Consider the following 7016-nt stretch of genomic DNA (forward strand, 5'->3'; position numbering starts at 1 on the left):
AATGGGGTACTGAAGTTGCATGTTGAGCCATGAACTCATTGAATGGCGGTGCAGGCTAGAAGGGCCGAATGGCCTACTCCTGCACCTATTTTCTATGTTTCTATGTGAAGGCGAGGGAGGGGTGGAAATTTGAAGCAAAGTTGGTGAAATTTTCAAGTTCGGGGCAAGAGCAGGAAGTGGCACCGATACAGTCATCAATGTACCAATGGAGGCAGAATCAATCATGGCTTTTAAAAGGGAATTAGATAAGTACCTGAAGGAAAAAAAATTGGAGGGCTATGGGGAAAGGGCGAGGGATTGGGACTAACTGAAGTGCTCTTGCAGAGAGCCGGCATGGGCTCGATGGGCCGAATGACCTCCTACTGAGCCATAACCATTCTATGATTCTAAAAGAAGTGAGGGCGGGGACCTGTGTAGGACTGGAACAAAGAATGCTCCACGTATCCCACGAAAAGGCAGGCATAGCTAGGACCTATATGGGCTCCCATAGCAACACCTTTTATTAGGAGGAAGTGAATGGAGTTAAAGGAAACGTTGTTCAATGTAAGAACAATTCAGTCAGGCAGAGGAGGCTGTTATAATCACATTGCTGTTTGTGGGACCTTGCTGTGTGCAATTTGGCTGCTGAGTTTCCTACATTGCAACAGTGACTACACTTCAAAAGTACTTCATTGGCTGTAAAGCGCTTTGAGATGTCCTGAGGCCATGAAAGGTGCGATATAAATGCAAGTCTTTGTTTTCTTTTTGCAGGTTCGATCCCTGGCCTGCTGAGTTGGGTAACACTTGCTCTTTAATCACAAGGAAACTCCTTTCAGATTCTGTAGAATTATAGCACAATAGACTTGTTCAGCCATTCATAATGTATCAATCTCACACTGCATAGTCAGTAACTGTAGCCTCTAAACACACATTTATACTCTCTTTACAACAGCACCATCTCCTGGTACCTCGCTCACTGTGTTTCAGGTTTGTCATCGTGGAATTCTTCTCAAATGTTTATTTTTGCTGTTATTGGTTCAGGCAAGCACCCGGGAGAAATAACTTTAAACATTCTCCTCACAGTACTTCCATTAAATAAGCCACCATTCAAACCCGCTGTATTGTGCTGTGTTTACTGATATAATTCTGGGGAGTTTGCTGGTTTATTTTGGAGGATTTTCTGCTGTAAATTTAGGCAAATGTTCTGGTGTATTTTGCTGGTATATTTTGGTGAAGTTTTCTGGTGAATTTTTGTGAGGTTTGCTCATATATCCTGGGTTGGTTGATGGTGTATTTTCATAGAATAATAGAATGGTTATAGCATGGAAGGCCATTTGGCCCGTCGAGCCCACGCTGACCCTCAGCTAGTCCCACTCCCCTGCCCTTTCCGCATAGCCCCACAATTTGTTTTCCCTCAGATACCTGTCCAATTCCCTTTTGAAAGTCAAAATGGAGTCTGCCTCCACCACCCTTTCAGGCAGTGCATTCCAGATCTTAACCACTGGCTGCGTAAAATAAGTTTTTTCTTGCATCGCCTTTGGCAAAAGAACCAATCACCTTAAATCTGTGTCCTCTGATTCTCTAACCCTTCTGCCAATGGGAACAGTTTCTATCTGCTCTGTCCAGACCCCTCATGATTTTGAACAACTCTATCAAATCTCCTCTCAATCTTCGCTGCTCCAAAGAGAACAACCCCAGCTTCTCCAGTCTACGTAACTGAAGTTCCTCATTCCTGGAATCATTCTCGTAAATCTTTTCTGCACCTTCTCCAAGGCCTTCACATCCTTCCTAAAGTGCGGTGTCCAGAATTGGACACAGTCTCATCATCATAGGCAGTCCCTCAGAATCGAGGAAGACTTGCTTCCACTCTTAAAGTGAGTCCTGAGGTGGCTGAACAGTCCAATACGAGAGCCACAGTCTCCGTCACAGGTGGGACAGATAGCCGTTGAGGGAAGGGGTGGGTGGGACTGGTTTGCCGCATGCTCTTTCCGCAGCCTGCGCTTGATTTCTGCATGCTCTCGGCGACGAGACTCGAGGAGCTCAGCGCCCTCCCAGATGCACTTCCTCCACTTAGGGCGGTCAGTTGGGGCTGAACCAGTATTTTAGACAAGTTCATCATAATTTCCACACTTTTGTACTCTATACCTCTATTTATGAAGCCCAGGATTCTGTATGCCTTTTTAGCCATGTTCTCAACCTGCCTTGCCTGCTTCTATGATTCGATTTATGCACACCTACCCCTAGGTCTCTCTGTTCATGTACCCCTTTAGGATTGTACCCTTTAGTTTATATGTCCTCTCCTCATTCTTTCTACCAAATGCATCACTTCACATTTTTCTGTGAGATAAAATGGTCCAGTTTGTAAATACTGCAGAAAATTTCAGTGAAGTGGGTGGATGAGAGTCCAAGAGATGGTGCTGTTGTAAAGAGGACATGTATTTAGAGATTAAAAAGAATAATCTTATGTTTATAAAATGGTTTACACCCAATTAAGTACTTTTGAAGTGTAGTTGCTGTTGTAATGTAGAGAAACCTGTCAGCCAATTTTCGCACAGCAAAGTCCTACAAACAGCAATGAGATAAATGACCAGTTAATGTTTCAGATGTTGTTTGAAGGATAAATGTTGGCCAGGACCCCAGGGGAACACCTTTGCACATCATCCAATGCTGCCGAGGGATCTTGTACATCCACCTGAAATGTCAGATGGGGCCTCAGTCTAACATCTCTTCCAAAGGACAGTGGCCAGAAAACTGGCACCACAGGCCGAAGTCAATGGCTGCCTGAAATAATAGCACAGGTAACTTGATGCTGCTGGCTAACTTAAATTAGCGCAGTGCTAAATTTACCGTTCAAGACTAGTTTTCCAGTGGTACTCTCAGCAGGAGGCCCAATGTAGCTTGGCCGTAGCGTCCCTGGAGCAAGGCAGTGTTGTCTCAAAGCAAAGCTGTCATTTTGGAAAGCAGTGTTGGCCTCTTAAAGGGGAACAACCTTCTAAAATGAAAAAAGTAAAATTCATTCTTTGATCTCAACTGCACCAGTAGCCTCACACACAACATAATTCCCATATACCAGTCTTCAGCTCTTACCGCACCTTTAAAAATAAATGGGCAAGTGCTTCAGCACTAACACAAATGACTCAACAAGCCAGGGAAGGGGCGCACAGGGTCTCGCATACAGCACTCCAGCTTTGTGCAGGGGGTCAACACAGGAAGAGAGATCCTCTACCTACAAGGGCCAGGAGGCCCTCCAGAAAGAACGATGTTGGACCAGATCACCGAGGCTGTCACTGCCTGCAGTGTCGCCCCACGACCTGGCTCCAGTGCCCAAAGAAGCTTCATGACCTCAGATCAATGATCAATGTTAGTGAATGCATCTTCAAAAACCATCTCCTACCAACTGCACCACCAGCTTCACACACTGCTCATTGAACAACCGACCCCCTCCCGCAATCATTTGCCTACCAACAATTTGCACCTAGCACGAGGCACACCTCCCATTCCTAGCTTCACCTCATGCCTTTGGAGGAGATGGTACTGGCCATTCTTGGCAGGGGCGTGGCTGAGCTCTTGGGTCAGCATTGGGCCGGTGGGGGGGAGCGGTGCGGTGGTTACTGAAAGGATACAAGATGCTCATGTCCTCATACGTTTTCCTCCTTCTCACATCCCGCTTCCCCCACAGCCCACAATATCATCTGATTTACAAGGTGTGCAATGTGTAAGCATGCAGCTATTGATTTCCCATCCTTCCCTCACCACAACTCTATCTTTGTGCAAATAATGGACCCTCAATGCAAGGTAGCGGGCGCGGGTGTCTGAGGGCAGGGGTGTCTGTGGAACTGCTAACCCAGCAGAAATTAGCTCCTTCCGTAGACGGAGAGAAAATTAGAAGGGGAACAACTTTTAAACAAACATGAGATGATGAATTGCTGGTTTAAACAAATGTTTTTATTGTAAAATTATCAGGTGAAAAACAACATTTTATCATGAAGATGTCACACTAAGGAATTAAGAAAGTGTTTAAAATTACCTTCTTTTCCCCCCCTACACAATATGTAACCACCCTACAGACCTCTATATACACCAATTACAATAAGTTTAAAATGGCTATGTATGGTACAAAAATAACCATTTATATTTCTATAAAAAAATATCAAGTCTTCAACATTTTACAGAACCAGACTCTCACTTGCCAGTGAGGAAGGGTGGGGGGGGGTCTGGCCCCATTTACAGGATCTCCATATGCTGGCTGTTTGTGGGGTTCACTCACAGACCCACACTCACACAGACACAGACACACACTCACACAGACCCACCCACTCACACACAGACACAGACCCACACACATACACACACACACACAAACAGACACACACACACAAACAGACAGGTTAATCTCCAGGTGGGTCATTTTAACTTTGTGCGATAGTGTACAACAGAACGGACAGCGATGGGGAATTAAAAATGGGGAGAGATGAAGGACGGGCTGCCGACTCACTATCACCGTTGTACACTATCGCTCAGTGAATATTACCCCCATAAAGTGCACCTAACATTTCAAACTAAGGTTCAAACACCCCGCAGTTCACTGTTTGGGGCAATGGAAGTGACAGAGAGAAACAATGGATGAAAAAGCATAGCATGTGTTTAAATACCAGAGCGGGCTGGGGGCGGGGGTCAGGACCGGGCTCGCACTCTGCGGCCCAAACACTGCCACCAAAGGGCTGATACCCAAAGGTTGGCCAGCGACAAAGAGCCTTGACTAGCGGCACACTGGGAAACCTCACCGGCAGGGCAAACGTGGGAAATTTCCCCCACATCAGCAACAGTGGGCGTGCGGAATCTTTGCACTTGAAATGCGGAGATAAGCAGCCCAGCGGTGAGATTCCAGATTCTGTCCATTCAAACTCAACTTGTGCCCGGAGACAACATTTTCAGCATCAACAGGTGCTCTCGAGTCCGGGTTGGGCACCAATGGGCAGCTGGGGTACCCCTCCTGCCCAACTGGCATCGAGCCCATTTTGGGGCAGTCTGACATGCTGACTGACCCCTGGATCTTGCACTGAGGTCACACCATGTGCCTTGAAACTGTTCAACTGCCCTTCACTGATAATGACAGCTAGCCAATGTCAGAGGGACTGAAGCAAGGAGTGTGGAACAGATCTGTGTTATTGCAGCAAATTGGGCAACCTCGACTTGCTGGCTCTCTCGAATTGTTTTGGGGCCAAATAAGCAGAGTTGCTGGTCGAGGGTAGACAACAGCCGAACCCTGGTTATCATTTGGCACAAATTGGCAAATCCTAACCAGGACACGGGGGGTAGCAGGGAAGGGAAATGGCACAGTACATTAGGAAGTGGTTGGGGGAGGACTGAGGGAGTTGTACTCTGCATATGCCACCTCCCAGCCGGACTCGAGATGGCCAAATATAGAGTTCATTCCTCAGTACAGACATTCCATGTATACAACAATTCAATAAAAGGGAGACATAGCTCTGTGCTGGAGTGCTAATTCGGAAACTTTGACCATGCTTTGTTTGCTGTACAATAGGACCCAAATCAGATACTTTATTCCCAAGCTGGACACTTCCTATACTGTCGTCTGGTTCTTGTAGAAATGTTGCTTATCCTTGTGTGTATAATACAAAGTGTTTTTTTTTCCACACTAAAATCATCGCCCTCTATCGATATACTTCTCTCAGAAATAACTGCAATTCTGATACATAATCTGGTCAAACAAAATACACATACACAACCACAGAAACCGCACTGCAGTCTTCTTCATTAAACAAACTATTTACGCCAAGTCATTTTTTGCAACAGGAAGTATTTTAACAGCCTTTGAAGTACATTGTTTTTTTTCTCCCTGACCATTTTCAGCGTAATTCTGCTACCCGTCTCCTGAAGTCTGCAGGGCCTTAGCAACCCTCTGTCCTTTTCAGCCATATGTTACTGATCCATTTAAATCAACAAAACACAAAAAGGCCCCGTTCAGTCTGCTGGGTCTCCGTGCTGCAAAGGAGATGTGCCCCCAGGCCACGTTGTGGGGTAGGTGCTCGTTGGCTCAAAGGGGCCGCGTTAAGAGACAGATACGGCAACGTGATTGGCTGAGCCATTTCAAAGAGTCCGGTGCCATGGATTGAAGGAGATCAGACAAAGTCAATAGACCGTGTGACTAAAACTGCCATGACACTGATTGCCCCTTTACACTAGGAGCTGTTGAATGTGGAGCCTTGGCTTTCGTTGGACGAGAGGCTGCAGTAGTCTTTGTACACACTGTTAACCGGCTAAACTTGCAAAGTGAGGCTGACGATACAGAAGGACAGTTCTAAAATTGTCTCTCCTTCAATGTCTTCTAAAACTCAATGGCAAGGGACAGTACAACACCGTGTTGTTATAGAGCACATTTAACATAGGCAAAACGTCCCAAGGTGCTCACAGAAGCGTAAGCAGAGAGAAATCAGGGTCAAGCCAAAAAAAGAGAGACATTAGGAGGGCTGACTAAAAGCGGAGTCAAAGAGGTGGGTTGTAAGGAGAGTGTTAATGGAGGGGAGAGAAGTGGAGAGGCGGAGAGGTTTAGGGAAGGAATTCCAGAGCTTAGTGCCTGGAAGACAGTAGCATGGCTGCCAATGGTGGGGCAAAGGGAGTGGGGGATTTACAAGAGGAATGCAGAGTTGTCAGAGGGTTTTAGGGCTGGAGGAGGTTACACAGATATAGAAGGGTGATGTCATCAAGGGATTTAAGCACAAAGTTGAGAATTTTACATTTGAAGAGTTGGGAGACCAGGAGCCATTGCAAGCCAGTAAACACAGGGTGAGCGGGATACCAGTAGCAGAGTTTTTGATGACCTGACATTTACGGAGGGTTGAGGATTGGAGGACGGCCAGTAGAGCAATGGAATAGTCAAGTTGAATAGAGCATCGTAAAAAAACAGAATAAGCAGGGTCAGAGATATGGATAGTGTGTGCTGTACAGGTAGCTTTAAACTTGTACCATGGGCTAAAATGCACCCGCTATTAGGGGTGAGGGATCTTAAGCAGTGA

Source organism: Pristiophorus japonicus, chromosome 13 (assembly GCF_044704955.1).
Source record: "Pristiophorus japonicus isolate sPriJap1 chromosome 13, sPriJap1.hap1, whole genome shotgun sequence".
NCBI classification, from domain to species: domain Eukaryota; kingdom Metazoa; phylum Chordata; class Chondrichthyes; family Pristiophoridae; genus Pristiophorus; species Pristiophorus japonicus.